The following is a 20,549-nucleotide window of genomic DNA, read 5'->3' as shown; positions in this document are numbered from 1 at the left end:
CCCCCTTCCACCACCAAGTAAGTGTGTGGAGGGTGTGTAAAGGAATAGAGAAGGTGTAAGAAAAATGTTAAACCCTTAGGGGACACATTAGAAGCTTCCATTACAAATAAGTTTGTATTATGTGTTAAAAATTATTTGATCCGAAACTAAAGACTTAAAAATTGTTATGTTAAAGATAAAAAAAATTGAAATTAAGCTGTCTGAAATTGATATCGCCATAATGGAATTATTTCTTTAATTTTGAAGAGTTACTATTTTAGACTTCTACGCTTTCACGCTGAACGTTAAATCTTGAATTTTTTCTTTCGATAAGTTTTAATTTTGCAGTTAAAATATTGATTTATACAAATGTTGGGAAGAATTATTAACAATGACAAATTTGTCTTATGAATTTTATAGTGAAATCAAATTTTCTTAATATTATAGCAGTACAAAGTTCTAGAATTTTAAAAGATCTGATTTTAAAAGATTGCACTTATGTTACTTTCAGGAAATACTTTACTGGCGAATAAAAATTTATCACGCTAGGAAGAAAATAAAAAGAGTTCCTCTTGAGCTTAAGATGTAAAAAGAAACCCAAGCTGTTATCGAATTGAATGATCTAAGCATTTTGTTTTATTAGAGCTTTTTGTGGAAAGAAATATAACAATTGGAGCTGTATAAGGATAGTCGGTCTCAAGTTCAATAACTTTGTGATTTAATGCTATGAATTGTTCGATTTCAATTTTAGTCAGTCTCAATTTTAATTATTCAATGATTAATTATTCTAAAATTTTTAGTTTCAACTTTAATGGCACAAAAAATATCTTGGTTTTAAAATTTGTCGAAATCGTGGAATACTATATTAAAAGACTTAATAGTTTTACAATTCTGAGTTTAAAGTATTTGAACTAGACTATTTTGAGGCCTTTAGATTAAATTTAAAACAACGGAAAATTAATGGCAATGACTTTTTGAATCAGGCGTTAAAAATAGCATTTTCGTTTTATTTTCATATGTTCCAAAATGTGGAACTTATTAAAACTTAAATCTTAAAAAAATTCATTTTGAATTAAAGCGATAAAAATTGTGGAATTTAAAAAATTTCAATTATACTAGAGCAATCTTGTGTTGTATTCTTTTTTCCATAATTAATGTAATATCTGAACATTTTTCGATCTTTGACAGGAGATTAAAAAACAAATTAATGATTTGGTTTGATTTGGTTGAATTTTTTAAAAGAATAAAAACGAAAAATACAAATAGTTTTTATATGACAATTTTTATGTGATTAGAATTTTTAAGTTTTAAATGAAGATTAGTTTCGCTACTGTTACAGCTTTCTGAAGAAGACATTTTTCGTTTCTAATGTTTTCTATTTAAAATTAATATTGATATTTCACCCTTTTTTAGAATAATCTGCATTATTTTTTGATTTTAGACTTTTCTGGTCAATTCTAATGTAAAGTAATGTTTTTTTATGTTATATCAGTTGAAAATTCAAAAATTTGAAAGGTCTGATTAAAAAATATTGCATTTTGTTGAGGACAAGATTTAACTTGCGAATAAAATTATATTACTCTACGAAAAAAATTAATTTTTTTTTGTTGATATTCAGGTATAAAAAGAATTCAAAACGTTTTGAGGATTAAATGATTAAATCATTTTGTTTTACTGAAGCTTCTACTGGAACGAAATATATCATTCAGAATAGGTTATTTAAATTAAAAATGAAATAAAAGAAAACAGATATTTTTTCACAAATATACAATTTGAAAAAATAAATATTATCATTTTACATTAGGAGTATCTCTTTAACAAAAACATTTTTTTGTATTTTTTCGGGTGAATATCCTGATTCAAGAAAAACACTTTCTGTAATGATATCCCTTGGCGTCTGACACTAGCCTTCCATTTCTACTTTCCAGATTGGAATCCTGCGTCTGACAATATTGTCCCGTTTCTACTTATACCATTTATAAGGATATATGATAAAGCACGATTTTTAAAAGTGTATCTTTAATCCTATTTTTTAAATATAATCTTTTCAATTAATGGGTTATATTTTTAAATTCTTATCAGAGAAAGTATTAGATTTGAGTAAAATTTGAAAAATTAATCTATTAGAAATGTATCTATTAGATTGGCCTTTGACCAATTGCTTAAATTCGTTAGCCAGCCATTTTGGAGACAAATTCAAAAAGTGATCGCATTTTGAATATTTTTAAGACCACTTTTTTCGAGATTTAAAAATTCTTTGTACGGATATTCGTATTATTCAAAAAGTTAAACGATGTATTTTTTATTACTTTTTTCATAAAAAATAAAAATTACGAGAGTTATAGCATTCACAAAATTCAAAAAAACACACGAAGATGGACATTTTAAGCCAAATAGCGCACGATATGAAAAAAAGCGAAGACAAGAAAAATTTTAATTTTTGATATCCCTAAAAGGTTATCATAACAACTTTTTGAATTTTTTCGAAAGATTGAAAATTCAAATTTTGACCGCATAAAAAATAATCAAAAATTAAAGATTGCATTTTGTGGTGAAACTATGCAAGATATGAAAAAAATGATAAGACAAACATTGTGCACCCAAAAAATACCTACAAATTTGTTATTGATCAGTTGTCTATGGGACACGTAGTTTTTCTTTTACTTATAAAAAGAACATTAAAAATAAATTAAAAATTAAACTTTTGTTAAAATGACACAAGTTACGAAAGAATGAATTTACAAAAGTTGTTTAACCCAAAAAGTCTAAAAAAATTTTTTTATAAAACGCGTGGAATTGGTATTAATCGTAAAAAATAATATTAAAAAAAATGAAATTACATGTTTGAAAAAACGACACAAAACAAATTAAACTGTTTATCAAGGCGTATATTCCAAAACGTAGCTGCAAAATTTCCTTTATATTTTTCGGTTTAAATTTCAAGTATTATGTTAAAAATTCATCTATTTTTCTAGAAAATTAATCTTGTTTTTAAAATATTCGTCATTTTTGTTGGTCTTTAAACTATTTTGTTTGACATTGTTTCTATTAGTTGTAATCAAACTGTTGAAAATTCTTTCTTTGTCGTGGTCGAAAGATAATTTCTTAAACTAGAAATTAAACGATTTCGTTTTTGGTTGAAAATTGACCTAATTTAGTTAAAATTCTTTTTTTTTCGTTAAAAATTCATTTATTCATCATATTTTATATTTATTTCTTATTACCTATTAATTTATTATTTTATTGTTTAAAATTAGGTTTTTTAACTGAAAATTAAAATATTTTATTTTTGGTTGAAAACCTACCTGTTTTAGTGTGAAAATTCAACCCTTTGGTTGAAAAGTTATCTTCGTCGGTAGAATGTAAAGCTATTTGGTAAAAAATCCACAATTGTGTTGAATGTTTAATTATTTTGTTAAAGGTTTCACTATTTTGTTAAAAAACTTTTCGTGGGCTGAAAATTCAACAGTATTGTTGAAAATTTGTCCTTTTTTATGGAAGATGAGTCATTCATTTTACTCGAAAATTTATCTCTTTTTACTAAAAATGAACTTTTTCGTCAAAAATTCAACTTTCTGGGTAAAACTTATAATTTTCTTGAAAAAATTTGTGTTTTTGGCTTTATAACGCAACTAATCTACCTTATTGTTGTACCACGTAATGTGTGGGTGCTCTTTCTTTATTAATGTATAGAATTTCTAAAAGTAAAACTAAGAATCCAACAATCAAATTTGGACAACCACCATAAAATGCTACTATTTAACCTTGAAAAAGATCATTTTTTCCTGCAAAAGAAAAAGAAATTTGTATATAAATATAAAAAGAAAGAAAATGAGAAGGCAGCCAACCAAATCCTCTTCCTTCACTTTTTAAATTTTTTCGTCTTTTTATTTTCACAATTCTCAAATCACAATAAAAAAGGTTGCCATACAATTATCATCAAATAGTCATTTTTTTTAAATTCAATTCAAAATTGAATAATTGCAACTTTATCATTTTCACCCATATCGATCTTCCTCTTTGACCAGAAATTAATTCGAATAGGTTTTCAACCAGACATGAAATTTTTTTAAGTCTTCAGTCAGCTGCCTTTAAATCGATAGACGCAAAGTGTGGTTAACCTTTTGGTTTAACATTTACGTTGCGCATTAAGCATCAGAGCTGCATTCGTACGTATTTCGCAGCGGTCTTCCCTGATCTCTTTGTGGGATTTGCAGCGGACATGAAACAGATTTCCTGCGGACATTGAATTTCGAATGTGTGTTAGAAGATTGGTCCGCGGCCATGTAGAAATCAGGGCAGACCGCAGACGGCAATATCCGTCTGTGGGTGGAAGGTCGTGAAAGTCCAACGCCACTACGGCTGTCACTGGCCCTGTTGGAGCTTTCGAGGCTTCGAGCTTCGAGCTTCGAGCTTCATGCCAGTATCGGTGAGACGAGGAGGCGCGGAGCGAGCACCTTTTCTGTCAGTTAGCTTCGAGCCGCGAATGGAGTAAGCTCGTGATATAGCGGTTCGTCCCGCTAACGCTTCGTCGCGCCTAAGGCCGCGCCGTGGGTGAAATGATCGATTAACAATCAGAATAACCTGAATTCTCTGAAACTATTCGAAAAGGCTTAGTTTGCGATACACACAAAAAAAACAGGTTGTGGGCCCAGGCTAGGAGTTGTAAGTGCGCACGAACTTTCTCCCGCGCGAGTTGCAATTGTTGAAAGCTCGAGAGAGTTGGTCAGAAATATTGGGGTTTATTTTTCAAAGTTGAATCCTCCGGGTCTATTGGAAGAGTCCATGGTCTGATAAATGAAAGAAGAAATTGCTACTGGGTGAGTTTCTCTTCCCGGTGCTTTTATGTCTTCTTGAGATTTTCCACCCGGGCTTTAACTTCAAGAGAGATTAAACGCGTCGCTGATCAGGGAGATTTAAGTGGGATTGGGGACTTAAGTTGGGATTTAGATTGCACGCTTGTTAATTCAATGATCTGGGGAATTCTAATCTTTTCTTGACAATATTGTGATTGTTGAAAAAGAGAATTTCAAGAAATGGCTTTTGGGGAGGAGATTGATGTGGAATTCTGTGCTTGCAAATATCAGCTAATACCCAATTTCAAACCGCCAATAATTGAAAAAGCGCAAATATAAAATAGTTCGTCAAAAAATATTTGGAACAACTTTTTTGTTGATTTAATTATTTGCACTGCTCATTTTATTCAGGCAATTTTTTGGTTTCATGTAAACAAATGCCAATGTGCATCGAACAATGGAATCTTTGCCGAATTTCATTTTCAATTGATTCGTTTATACTCAAATTTATGAATTCTAAAACACATTTACTGTAGTAAAAAATTATACGGTTAAGTAAAATTAATTAAAATAAAGATTTATTCAAAAAATCTGCGTCTTAAATAAAAACAAATATGGTAGACTATATGCAAGATTAGTTTCGATCTGATTCAAGTCAAAGGTGTATACCCTTCGCAGTCTTATTTTTTTTCTAGGATATGTGAAGACTTATTCAAGAACTAAAGTTTATTTATATGTATCTTATTATAGATTAGAAATAGACATTCTTAGATTTCTTCTTCGTCAGGGCGGATTAAAAATGTTCAAATCAACCAAATTGTTGAATAAAAGGGTCAAAATTGGTGAATTTCATCTCAAAAAAGTTACGCAAACAGATACAATCTATCGGAACGACTAGAAAATCTTGTAAAGTAAAATTTCGTTCAGTGTAAAAGTCCCGAAAAATATTCTTTTGTTGAGAGAAAATTCCTGAACCACTAAATTCGCAGAAATATGAAACACGCGAATAAGGAAACTAATAACAAAATACCTGAAACTGTAAAATACCCGAATAGAGTAAATTCATGAATTTAAACAATTAAAACAATTATTTTCACTAAATATGATTCATTTATCAAGACTGCAATATTGAGATATTCAAAAAGTAATACAAAGAGTTCAAAAAATGATCAAAATATTTCATTATTGTTTTATTGAATTAATAATTTATATTTATTAAAAATAAATTTTTTAATTTCTTAAATTAGTGAATTTTATAATGTCGGACATTTTAGTGTTGAATATTTTATAATTGAGCAACTTTCTCTAGGGAATTTTCCGATTCGGAATTTTTTCACTGCAATATTGTTATAAATTCGGGTATTTTCTATTTCAAATATTTTCTTTTTGAAGATTTGTACAGTTTCGGGAATTTTATTTTCCGGCAATTTTCAATTGACCCAATAAACTTTTCGACTGAAAATTGCTTTTTTAATCAATCAGATTTATTCAGTAAAAATACTATAATAAAATATTTTTATCAGATTTTTTTATGTTAGAAATAAGTTTTTAAAATAATTGTTTGAGTTTGCAACAACAACTATTGAAACAAATTATTTCACAAAGAAAAGAACACAATAATAGAGCCAGACTTTTATCATAAGAGACTTTTATTATATTTATTTTTTTTAACTGCTATGCAAATAAAAAAAACCTTAATTTCCAATTTATTAAATTCATTGTTATTTTTAATTAAAACAATAATTTTAAAAAATGCATAGAACTTTTGAAAAAATCTTTGTTTAAAATATTTCGTTATGGTATTTTTAAAGAATAAATAATAATGATATAAAATCAATTTTTTAATTGCTGAAATTCCCGAATTTTCTATTTTGAATATTTTATTTTTGGGGAATAATTTTACAGCATCGTGAATTTTATTTTTTGTAATTTTTCGTTCCCCCTTTTCCATATTCAAAGTATTGAATTATTGCATTTTTAATAAAAGAATAGTATCCATTTAAACAATTTAAATTATTTAGGTACGTGAATTTTAGTGTTATATATTTTATAATTCGCCAATTTTCTCTTGGGAATATAATTATTCAGGAATTTCCCAATTCAAAAATATTATAAATTGTTCGTGAATTTTCCGAGTCGGGACTTTTATATTTCGGAAATTTTATCAGTTCAGGAACTTTCTGTTTCCAATATCTTTTCTCCTACAAAAACTTTACAGATTAGAGAATTTTATAGTATCGGAAATTTCATTTTTCGGCATTTTTTGTCCATCCTAAACGGTTAATATATTCTGTTTTCTTTTTGATATTGAAAATTCGAAAACATTTCTATTAATTTAGAAATTGCGATATTTTTTACTAAACAATAATAAAAAATTAAAATTGCAAACATAATTTATTTGCCCTTTTTTCAATTTGTTAAAGAACATATTTTTTTGGTTTAAGTTAAATGCACACTTTTTTAGAATATTTGGAATCTAAGATGTCTTCAGCATAAACCAATGCAACATGGTATTATTTTGCTTTAGGGGGGGGGGGGAAATTTGATTGTTGTCCTGCAATCTTTTTAATATAAAGAAAAGTATAAAATCGCAAAAATCTTAAAGCAGAAATAAATTTTCGTTTTTTGAAAAAAGAATACGATAACATATTTCTTTATTTCAAGTCTAAAAAATTAAGGTTCGAGGTATTGATTTTTTTCCAGAAAAAATGCATATTACTCAAGACCAAAGAAAATTTTTATTTATAATTTTTGATTATTGTTTGCTTGTAAAAACTGTAAATATGCACAATTCGCCCAAAATTTGAACAACTAGGCTTTTTTCGAATGACTAGCCACAAATATTTTGCCCTCAACTAAGATGATGCGAATAACGGAAAATTCGCTCATTACTTGAGAAAATTTGTTTGAAATATTTTTCTTGAGCTAGAAACATATAAATTTGTGATTAATAGAAGTCTTCTTCTTCGTCTATTTTTTCAAGTAAAATAAAAAAATGAAAACTTTTATTAATTATTTCTGTATTTGGCCAAAACTATTTCAATAACTTTCATATAAAAATTACAACTTCAATAAAATTGAAGTTCTGAAATGGTTATGTAAAGGTTTTTTTCATGTAAACATAAAATTAACCTTTTTATTATAGTAATTTAAAAATAACGTTTGCCAAAAATTTAGCTGAAAAATGTGCCCGGAAGCCCCGAGTTCATAAAATTTGTTCGAATTCCTCTTACCGTAACTTGAGACATTTTCCAAAGATAAAACTTAGTCAAACTGCTACTTTAAATTTAAAATCTATTAAAACTTTTACATCGTGGAGCTTGAAAGCTCTGAATCTGTTGGTTGAAATGTAGGAGGTTTGCAGAATCCATTATAGTTTCTCGTTTGTTAGCTAAAACCTTCTCGAGATAAATTCCAGAAAACCTCACTTTATTTTGCCATTCAAAACTGCATAGCTATTTAAAAAAAATGTACAAACCATTTTCCTATTTAGGGAGTAATTAAAGACATTCCTCTTAGCATTATAGAAATAATACAAGAGGAATTTTTATACTTTTTTAACACCTACTTTTTTGCAAAATAAATGTGAAAAGCGGCTTATATAATTATATTAAGTTATTATATTGCCTATTGTGTATCAGAAGGCATGCAGGAAATTGAAATTAGTATCGGAATTATGGAAGCGAATCATTTCATACCACAATTTTCAATATTTCATCAAAATTTCAAAGTGTTGAAAACTCACTGCACTCATTCGTGAAAATAATTAACTATAAATTAATATGCATGCCTGTTTTACTAATTCGCAAATAATTTTGCGGTACTTATTCTATATCTACTTACAGAGATGTTAATTCGTGTCAATATTTTCCAACCTCTGATATGAAAGCTTGAAGATGAAAATTAAATAAATATTAGCAGACTAACTTTATTTACTTGCTGAAACACGGATCGCTTATTTTTAAACACATATTAATTAGTAGCTAAAAAGCTTAATCAATTCAAAACAAATATTTTCAAATAAATGAGATTCATTTTATTAATTTTTGAAAATAGTTTTTTGTTATTTTATCCTCTATTTTTTTTTTAATTCGATATTTTTTAGTTAGTAATGATTTTTTTTGTCGCTTTTGAATTAACTATTGTGTCCTAAAATAGCAGATTTGAAAAAAATCCAATTGCAGAGGCAAATAATTGTATCTTGCCCTGACAAATCTCTACTTAAGATAAAAGAATCCAATTTCGGGTTCAAGCCAAGTTCGGTCTAAAACAAAGGAAGGCATTTTGCGATTGACATGGGTTCTCTTCACAACAACTCCCTTTTGGATTCTTGGCTTAATTCCTCTTCATATTAAACAAAAATTAGAATTCTCCCTGTCTTTAAATTTTATTTACGAGAATGAGAAACAATTTAAAATTGATAATCGTAAATATGAGAATCAGGATTCGTGGCAGAGAACCGCTGCCAAGTACTAACAAAGTAGAAAAAGATATTGAATATGTGCAAATAAAAAAATCTCCCATAAAGGAATAAGTTCAAAAAATAAAAAAAAAATTGCAACCAGGAATTATTATTTGTAAATTAAATTATTTTTAACATATAAGTGGAATATCTCAGTCAATTTATGACACATCTTAACCAAAGTTGATGGGTATATCGAATACAACAATTTACAAAATGTGTCTAAGTTTGAAAGATAATAATTAAAAATTGGAGCAATTCACGAAAATAAAATAAAAGAACGCTTCACAAAGTGTCATTCGTAGGCTATCAATTTAGACCAATCATTAGAATCGTGATTTTAAAAATTCAAACCAAAATTCAGCTTACACGCCTTCATCAGATGAACTTAAACTTTTTTTTACAAAGATCTCATTAGATCATTAGTTTTTCAGCTAAGTTTGCACCTGTATAACATAATTAGCAAGTTTCGAAATATGAAGATAACAATTTCAATTATACTAATTTTATCAGCTTCTTAAAGAAAATTTTCTATGATTATTATTATGTAAGTTTGAATAGCATTAATTTAACATTGGATAAATCTGCTGACAACAAACTAAAAAAAATGCTTTAGAAAAAGGCGAGTGTAGATTAAATTGTGTTTTAATGTCTTCAGAAAAACTAATTACTATATGTTGATTTGTTATTTTTGGTGATGAAAGTAATGGATTTAATTTATTAATGTTGAAGGTAATCAGAGTTGTAAAATCACAAAATGAATTTAAGCAGGAAAAATACAAAATGTTGGCATAAAAGTATATTTTAATTAAAGAAATTTCTTTCAAAGAAGCTCATTATTTATTACAGTAATTATGTAAACAGTTCCATAAATAATAGTATTTATGTGATGTGAAAATAATAATACAATTCGATTTGTTATATTACAAATAAAAGTAATAAGATTAATATATTATTTTACAGATCCGCTGAATGCTTCTTTCTTTTATTTTATTTCTTCAAAGCATCAATATAGTTTCTTTTATAAAATCATAAAAAATCCGTGTGAGAAGAGGTCGGCAAACGACTCCAGTGATAGATTTCATGGGCGTATGGTTGAATCAAAAAATATATATGTATATTTGCGGGCCTTTTTTTATTGCTTATTTCTTTTTAAGAAATAATGTATTGGGTTATTTAAAGATAAAAGTAATTAAAGAAAGAAATGCAAATAACAAATACAGTTTTCTTCTGCGGACTAAGATACTAAAAGAAAAGCTTTCATAATAAAAGTTTAGATGTCCAAGCTTCCATCAGCTTTTTTATTCTTCAATCACTGATATAAAAAAATAAAATTACGATGTAAAGATTTCTTATCTTCATTCTGCATGCAAACAGTTTTAATTTGAGCCCATCTTGAAGAAACTGGGTCGAACGGAAAATCATTACTTTCTAAAAAAAAAAACTTTCCCAATTTTCTTATTTTTTAAATTGCTAACAGAACAAAAAATAACAATTAACTAGCATTTTTTATATTGCATCTAAATTTTAGGCAACGGCAAATGAATTTGGACTAAAAGAAAAGTTTCCATCACAGTTGTATCAAAAACCAAATTTTCTCTATTTTTCTTAATTTAACTACAGAATAAGGGTATGAAAACTTAATTTCTTTCAATTTTTCTTATTTTTTAATTACTAGCATAAGAAAAAAGATAACTATAACACAGAAATGTTGATTTTTTATCTCAATCGCACACTCTAAAATCCTTTATTTTAAGGCATCCGCGAAGAAAATCGGAATAAAGGAAAAGCTCCCAGCATAGGGGTATAAAAGAACATATTTTACTCGATTTTTTTCAATTACTGGCATTTCAAAAAAGGAAGCTATGAAATAGCAAATTTTTAAAAATAATTATTCTCTATGCCATGAACATTAATTTTAACCATCACTAAAGAATATCGGATTTAAAGAAAACTTTTCATAATAAGGGACAGAAAACCAAATTTTCCCCATTTTTCTTATTTTCTAACTACTAGCATAATGAAAAAGAAAACTGTAAAAGTAAAAATTTCATTTTTTATCTTAATCTTACATGCCCAGAGCTTTTATTCGAACCATTCCGAAGAAAAGCGGACAAATATAGAAGTTTCCAGCATAACTGTCTAAAAACCCAAATTTTTTTAATTTTTTCTTCTTCAACCATTGACATAACTAAGAAGGAAAATTTAAAACAGTTAGTTTTATTTTTTATCCTTATCCTACACATCTTGTGTTTTAATTTTAGATGTCCCGGAAGGATATCGGATTCAAAGAAAACCTTTCAGAATAGGGGACTGAAAAACCAAATTTTCCTTATTTTTCTTATCTCCTAATTACTGGCATAATAAAATTGAAAACTGGAACATAGCAATTATTATTTTTTAGTTTAATGCTACATGCCAAAATTTACAATTTTAGACATCCCCGAAGAAAATCGAACAAAAAGAAAAGCTTTCATGATAGGGGTTCTAAAAAACCAATTTGTCTCACTTTTTAAACAACTGTCATAATATAAAAGGAAATTATCAAACAGAAAGTTTTATTTTTTATCTTAATCCCACAAGCCAAGCGTTTGAATTTGAGCTACATGCGAAGAAAATTGGACGAAAAGAAAAAATTCCGTCATAAGGGTCTTTTTCAGTTCTCAATTCCCTCACCCCCTTCGCTTCCTTACCAAATGAGTGCTTGCTGGAAATTTAGAATTAAAATAGAAATCAAATTATTCCCAAGGTCCCTCGTAATTTTCTATGTTTATGACTGGTCACTTAACTGGGCGAATTAAAGATCTCAAAACTGTAGCTTCAATAGTTTTGCTTCCTTCCAGAGGAAGCCTTATAATCGTAAAATTTGCGAAAAAATTTCAAGTATTTCGAAAATTGGTGTTTAATAACAAAACTTTTTTCCTTGGCATAATTCAAATTTTATGCAAAAATATGAATATTTCTTGCTTCGAGACAAATCGATTGACTCATAATATTAATACACTTTATTAAAGAGTTAGGAAAATATGATGAATAATATCATTTAAAAAATATATTTTTATAGTAAAAATGTTCTCATTTACATCATTTAAAGTGGATGCAAGTATAGAAGCGATTCGCGGATTCGCGGTGAATCGATTGACCTATAATGATAATAAAGAGTGTTGAAGAGTAAGAATGTTACGGTCATTTATAATATTTGCAAACTCTGTTTTTTGTTGTTCATATCTACAGCTCTTTTTTTAACGATTTAAAATTTTTTCGATATTCAAATAATTTTATTAACGTATAACTTGTGTTTTGCTTGAAAAAAATTTTTTTATCTAAAATCTGTTAAACTGACTGCTAGATCGATATACATATAGTAACGAATTATCACCTTGCTCAATAATTTATGTTGTTATAAACAGCTTTGTAAACAATTATTTAATTTTAGTTTGAATGTTTAGGCAAATATTAAACAGACTTATGGAAAATTATTCATATTCTTATTAAATATTCAATATTACTTTATTAAAATAATTTATTAAAATGTTATTATTAAATATTCTTTGAAGTGAGCTAACAGTAATATTTCATCAATATTTTTCACTGATAATTTAATTAGCAATTGTCATAAACAAATTATTAAACAAATTTCCCAGTTAAACGTTTCTTCCTAGAAAAAAGTTATTTTTTCCATTACATTTTCTTACAAATAAGCTAATATTGATGTTCTTGAAAGATATTTTGCTGGTGATTAAATTGACGATTGTTATAAATAAATTATTTAAAAAAGGTCCTCGTTAAATGGTGTATCCGATTAAAGTTATTTGTTAAACACAACTTGATAAATAAAGGTCCCAATTGAATGTTTTTTCTAGAAAAAAGTTATTTTTCAATTAAATTTTCCTGGAAATAAGCTGATATTCCATCAAGTTATTTATCTCATATTTAAACTTACTATGGTGATAAAACAATTATTAAGTAAAGGTTCCAATTGAATGCGTTCTCCTAGAAAAAAGATTTTTTTATCAAATCCTCTTTTTGCTGTAAAGTAACACTGATATTCAATCAAGATCGTGGGTTTCCAATTAAATTAACAATTATTATTACCCAATTATTAGACAACATAGAAAACGACTTCAATAAGTGATTTTAAGTAAATAAAATACACTTAATAATTTTTGTTTATAGTAACAAATAGTAGACAGAAATGGTCAAATTAGCGGTTTCTCATGAAAAACATTACCTTCATGGAATATCAATATCAGCTCACTTCCGTGAAGTCTAAAGGAAAAAAAAATGTTTCTCTAGGAAAAACTTTATCAATTGAAATACTGGCTCACTATAATTATCATAAAAAATTGAATTTATTTGCTCTCAACAACACTTTGGAGTTAAAAATAATTTTTTAAACAGTTTTAATTTCATTAAATGGGAAGGGAGTTGTGACATAATGATAAAACCCACATTTTAATTCTTGTTGATTAAATTATTTAAAACAATATTAGTTGTTATTGCCTTATGATAATTTTTTACTATGTATCGATTTAGCAGTCAATATAACTAGTTTTAAATTAAAAAATAAGGTTTTTAACAGTTAAGCACAATAGCAAAGAATTTATTTATAATGATTGTTCATAATAATTAAGGTAAATATTAGTATAATTTTTCTGCTTCATGAGTGCAGATCTTATTATACTTATGAACAGTGATCATTATTTATTCTTCAAAAACTTTAGAACTTACAGAGAATAATAATTTTAACAATAGTTTTTGTCATTGAATAACTTCTATTACTCTCGTTTCATTTCAGTTTTTTAGAAATAGTATATATATATATATATATATATATATATATATATCCATTAATATTTAAAATTAGTTCGTTTTCTATTACACTACATTGTTTCATGGCAAAAAACATTGTTAAAATGAATTTTCCTGGCAAGCTTTAAAGTTTTTATTATTTAAAAAAATATTTATTTAAAATACCATCCACAGTAATATTATTTTGATTTTTACATTGATGGAAACACTGTTTGATTCAATTGATTTTCGTCATTGCAACTGAAGGGTAGCACAGAAAAACGAATGAACACCTATTTTGTCGAAAATTAAATGATCAATTTGAAAATTCGAAATAATTAAAATAAACATCCCCACCAAAGGAATTGTTTATAACATGTTTTTTCGATTATGCAAAAAAAACCTAAAACACTAAAGGAAATTTATGTATGATACCCGTACCAAGATGATGTAATTCCGCAGATATTAAGTTGCTGATTCTAAATCCAAAATATTTATGTTAATCATTTAATTAATTAACAATATACTTCTATCCCGTCAAATGTTTTAGAACATGTAGAGCAAAATCGTTTTCGTCTACTTAAAAAAATTGGCTGAACTTAAGAGATAATTCTAATAGAGATTAAAATGATAGTTTAGCTTGCTCATTCAGATGATTGCATTTGAAAAAAATTAGCCACCTATATTGATTGGAAAAAGGTTTTCGTTTGTTGCTTTGCCTCACAACTCGAGTGAACGCGCGCACATTAAAGTAAGAAAAATTGTTTGATCATAAAAAACTGTGAGACTAATAGGACAGAAGCTAATAGACAATTTCTGTATTGAAAATTTGACTCTCAAATTGTTAAAACAAATGGCGCTATTTGATTTTACGAATTCCACATTTTTAAACAATATACAAATCACAATATTTCTTAGAAAAATGTGTAATATAATTTTAAAGAATTTTGTAGCTAATAAAATGTGATTTTAAAAAAGTGGCACTAACATGGTTTTGTGAAAAAACCTATCATGTTTCAATGTATTTTGAATACAGCGTTGAAATTAAATGGCGTCCCACGTATAGCGCAGGCGCAAGCACGCTACTTTGTCCAAAACGCTGCTGCGATGTTTCGTTTCCGAAACTTTGCGCTGTTTGCGAATGATTGGAGTTTGAAGTGGATTGAAACTTCAATTAATTGTATGCTGAATCGTTTTTCATAGCATAAATATTCTTATTTTTGAAATCAGCTTTGTTTATTTGAAATAGGTAAGTTTCTGTTTGATACTAGTACTGAAGTGAATAGTTTAAAGGGAACTGGGAAAGTTCCGTTGAAAAAAGTAAGGTTAACTAAAATTTCTTTTCAGAAAAATTAAAGACGTTCGAGGAATTAAGTGTGCGGCAGTTGGCAAAAGTCATTAGTGTTCTAGCTTTATTAATTAATATAAAATGTTTTTAATTCGGATTGAACTAACTTCTTGTTTGATTGAAACTGGTCCGACTTCATTAATTTCCAAATGTATTTCAATAAAATTGTTTTGTTTATAAAATCAGTTGCTTATTTTACATGAAGCTACTATTTTAAATAGTAACCAGCAATACATTTACTAATTCATTTAGTAGTATCATCGCTAATTCCTTTACTATATAGTTACTAATTCATTTAGTCAGTTATACATGCTCATTGCATTAGTATATTTTTACTAAGTACTAGTAAAACGAACCGGCACTATTTGAATTCGTAGAAAACTGCTACCAATTAGTAGTTTTCCACTAATTCAGATTTCGAGAGATAAGTGCATGCAGAAGTGTTAGTGGCGACTGGATTATGAACAACGGAACATAACTAAAATATTCCAATGCACGTGAATACTTGGGGGAGTTATTGCACGATTAAAAGGTTAGATAAATTTTCTCACTACCAGATCAGTTGATGATATTGCGCAATAATAAATTCAAGAATGTTTCTATTCTCGAATAGAGATCACGCGAACTTAACGAGGTATCGATTGCGAATTGCGCGCTAGTTTATCGCCATCGGGGTAACCAGCAGGTAGGTAATTTCATAAAGCGGATGCTCGAATCCAGCTAGTGCAGTAGTATTTGAGTATTTAGCGTGACAAACTCAACTTTAAGTTGGGTGGGGGTTTTGGATTGGTAGTTTATTTAGCTATGTGTGCATAGTTGCAGAATTGCAGAGAACCATGAACAACAGAACGTGATACCAATTCAGCAGGTCGGTGTATACGACGGAGCATTGCGCTTTCAGAACCTGTCCATCGATCCACGACGCGACGTGACACGCGAGTGAACGTATTTTACGCTCGAAATTCGCGAGAGATGTTGCCTTCAAAGGCTTTTAGCTCAACTCTGTCCACTTGTTTCCAGTTTTTCAAAAATCCTCAATTTAGACATTTTTTCAAGACTGCCGTGATCTGAGAAAACACCGTGCACTGCAAAATGAACGAAGCCGAGAAAATCGACCGCAACAGTTCGAATCTTTATTCGCGTGTATCGCGAATTCTAATTTATTTTCTGCAGTTTTTTTCCTGTTCTAGACTAATGTGCATGTGATCTTTTCATTTTTGCAAATCATGACCTGCCGTGATTTAAGAGAACGGCGTTCACGGCGGAAGCATATAAAAGATTGAAATTAATATAAAATATTGTTAAATCATTAAATTATAGTTATTATCCAATATGACATACTATAATATTATATTATTATCTATAACTGATTGATCTTTTTTTACGCTTTATTTTTTAAACAGCTGAATAGATATTAATGTTATATATTTCAGTAAATTAAAAGTTGATATTTTGTTTCGAAAAAAAACAGACATACAATTAGAATTTTGTTAGTTTTATTCAATTTCAAACTCGAAATTATTGACTTAAACTGAACAGATTTTAAACACACATTCCCTATCAACGAGTATTGTCCACCCTTAATGAAATTGGTCTCAGCATAAAGTTTTATATCTCAGTCAGAAATACACGTATTAAAATAATCCAGCGTGGTTTGAAAGTTTTAGTCATTACCCTTTTTTCAATATTATTTTTTGTTCCCAAAAAAGCGTGTGTTATTTTTAAAGAAACATATAGATTTAAAAAATTATTTTATGATATTCTGTAAGACCCCCCCCCCCCCCCCCCCCCCCCCCCCGAAAGCCGAAACGTAATTTATGGATGATCCCTATGGGTTTCACAAGAACTTATGCAAAAACAAAGTATTATTCCATATTCATATGTTTTAAATTAAAAATAACATCATAAAGTTATTATTGAGAATAGTTGAACTGCGATATGCCTCCTGGTGACAAGCATCCTAACTAGAAAAAATAGGTAGTATTTTAAACATTTATTTTTGTTTGTACGTTAGAGTGCTTTAACGCTTCTTTTTTGAAATTCAAAGTATTTATTGAATACTAAAAATAAGTATCGGCAACAAAGGGTTTTCGAAATAATTTACACATTTTACAGTGCAAAAACACATTTTTTGACAGAAATATTACAAAAAAATGGTTGTAAAATTTATTGTGATTTTAAACAGATAATAAACCTAAATAGACTTATTTGTGAGCAAAAATAAACTCCAAGTCAATTTTTATTAAATTATGTATGAAATATTTATTATTTCAAAATCTGATCTAAGAGTTAGGTTAGAATTGATATTTCAATTTCAATCGTCTATCATTCGCATTCTTTTCATAATCTTGTTAAAATTGGTCGCTATAGACATTAATTAAAGTTTAGTTAAGCTTACAATGCAATGAAACTTACATTAAATAGTGATATACTGTTGTTTTTTAAACCTTTTCAACAAAAATGTGTTTTTAACTGTGTAAGATGGAAGTTCTGTTTAAAAAGAATTTATTGCGATGAAGAATTATTTTGAGTGTTCAATCATTGGTTTAAAAGCACATAACATTCGTGAAAACACTTTTATGTAAAAATTAAAATAAATCTTTAAAATTTTACCTGCTCTTTCTAGTGCCAGTTTTCGGCACCAGGTGGCGAAATGTTAGACAAATCTGCGTCAATGTGAAGGAATATGAATCACTTGAAAAAATTCATGCCTTCAGGTTTCAAGACTACATGTCAACTATAAAAGAAGTGATAAGAAAAGGGGATAAATCTCTAGAACCAGTTTCTCGAGGGCTTTGCGGAAAATAAAGCTGCCATGTTACGCTACAAGATTCATGCCCTCGTCTGGAACACATTTGGAAAAACCTCGCAATAATGTACCACTAACATGGAAGTGCACAAATATAACAAAACAAGATACAATATATTACCATTAATCCTATAGCACTGACACTAAAATATATTTTTTGAATTAAAAATTTAATTCTTTTCGTAAAACATTAACCTTTTGTTTAAAAGTCATATTTTGATGCTGATGAGTCAACTGAAATCTTTTTTGTTTAAATTCTGTTTTTTCTGAATATTTATGTTTTTTTTATATGAAAATTCACCGTTTTAAGCAGAATAATTGCATCTATCTTGAAAAAAGCAACTGTTTTGTTGAAAATTCAACTAGTTTCTAGAAAATTTACTTTCTATTTTTGTGTTGAAAAGTCAATTAGAATCTTATCGGATGAGAATTTAATTTTTTGTTTAAGTTGGTACATTTGATTTTAAATTCAACTATTTTAGTAGAATTTGCATTTTCCTTGGACAAGAATGCAACCGTTTGGTTGAAAATTTAACAATCTTGTTAAAAAGTTATCCTTTTTGTCTAAAAATTGAATTATTTAGCAGAGAATTAACTTATAGTTTACATTTATTATTTTGGTGTTGGAGAGTGAACTGAAATCTTCTTTAGATAAAAATTTAACTATTTGTTTCAACTTTTTTTTTTAATTTTTAATAAAAATTCATTTGTTTTGGAAGAAATTCCCTCTTTTTTGGTTTAAAATTCATCTTTTCGGAATGAAATTTGAATTTTTTTTCGTGTAAATTTTTTTTGTTTAAGACTACCTATTGTGACAGTGAAAAATCCTATAGTTGTGCTCGATCTAAATGTTTGAAAGATTTTTTTAAATTCTCTTTAAACCCTTACAATACAACATGCATTATTTTGAATTTTACCATTTTTTTGAATTCTTTGATTTCTACTCAATTGTCTGAATTTTAAAAAAAAATTTGAATTCTTCTCGATTGCCTGAGTTTCTTTAATTCTCTATATTCCCTAGAATTTTGAGAATTTTTCTCAAGTCTGTGCATTCTTTTAAATTTGAGAATTCGTTTGAAGTCTGTGAATTTTTTTGCACCCTGTGAATTTTTCTGAAATCCCTAAATTCTTCTTAATTCTCTGAATTCTTCTGAATTTTTTTGAATTTTTCTGAACTTCTTTAATTCTTTGAATTTTTTTAAAAACTGATTGAATTCTCTAAAATTCAAACGAACTCTACAGAAATTTTAAAGTTGTTTTTTATTCTCTTGAAATCTTGGAAATACACCATGCATTATTTTGAATTTCTACAAGTCTTTTGTATCCTCTGAATTCTACTTCTTTAAATTTTTTATTTGTCTGAATGCTTTAAAAATCTCTGAAGTCCTTTTAATTCTCTAAAATCTTTTGAATTCTATGAATTCTCATGTATTTTCTTAATTCTTTTCAAATTCTCTAAATTGTTTTGAATTTTTTTAATTCGTTTGAAGTCTAAGAATTCTTGTGTACTCTGAGACTTCTTCTGCTTTCTCTGAGTTCTTCTTAATTATTGGAATAGTTCTTTATTCTCTAAATTCTTCTGAATTCTTTTGAATCCTTTCAATTCTCTAAATTCTTCATTAAACTGTTCTGAATTTGTTAAATTCTCGCGATATCACTGCATTTTTTCAAAATACCTTTTAATTATTTTGAAATCAAAGAATTCAGATAATTCATTAGAATTTAGAAAATTCGGTGGAACTCAGAAGATACAGAAGAATTCTCAGGAGAGTTCAGAGAATACAAAAGATTAGAAGAAATACTAAATAATTACATATTAGAAATACAAAAGAAATGAAATAATTTAAAGTATTCAAGAGAATTCAGTATAATTCAGGATAGTCAAGGAAATGGTGTATTGTAAACATTTCAAGGGGGAAAAAAACTTATAATTTGTGTGGAATTCGTTTGAATTCCACAGAATTCAAAATATGCAAACAAAAATAGAATAATGCACCGTGTATTATAATGATTTTAAAATGATTAAAAAACATTTTAAAAATGCAATGATATCGTGAGAATTAAAAAATTGTAAACAGTTTAAAGAATTCAGAGTATGTGAAAGCAATCCAGAGAATTCAGAAGAATTCAGATATTTGAGCGGAATTCAGAGAACAAGAATTTATAGAATTAAGAAGAATTTACAAAAGTCAAAAGAATGTAGTGAATTCAAAAGAGGCCCGACTATTCAAAATAATTTAGACAATTGAGAAGAATTTAAATTTGTAGAAAAATTCAGAGAATTGCGTAGAATTCAGAGAGTGCAAAAGACTTGGACAAATTCAAAATTATGCATGTTATATTATTTTTTTATATTATATATTT

The 20,549-nt window shown here is 27.7% G+C and overlaps 1 protein-coding gene across 1 annotated transcript in view; it reads left to right on the top strand.

The window, feature by feature from the left end:
- Positions 1-4,734: 4,734 nt before the first annotated feature.
- LOC117171639 overlaps positions 4,735-20,549 on the top strand; it is a 135,065-nt gene continuing 119,250 nt past the window's right edge. Inside the window, exon 1 of the mRNA XM_033359128.1 lies at positions 4,735-4,799. The gene's annotated coding sequence lies outside the window, so the exon portion shown is untranslated. The remainder of the gene's footprint in view (positions 4,800-20,549) is intronic.

This window comes from Belonocnema kinseyi, chromosome 4, assembly GCF_010883055.1.
Source record: "Belonocnema kinseyi isolate 2016_QV_RU_SX_M_011 chromosome 4, B_treatae_v1, whole genome shotgun sequence".
Lineage (NCBI taxonomy): Eukaryota > Metazoa > Arthropoda > Insecta > Hymenoptera > Cynipidae > Belonocnema > Belonocnema kinseyi.
This window is presented reverse-complemented; position numbering and strand designations above follow the sequence as displayed.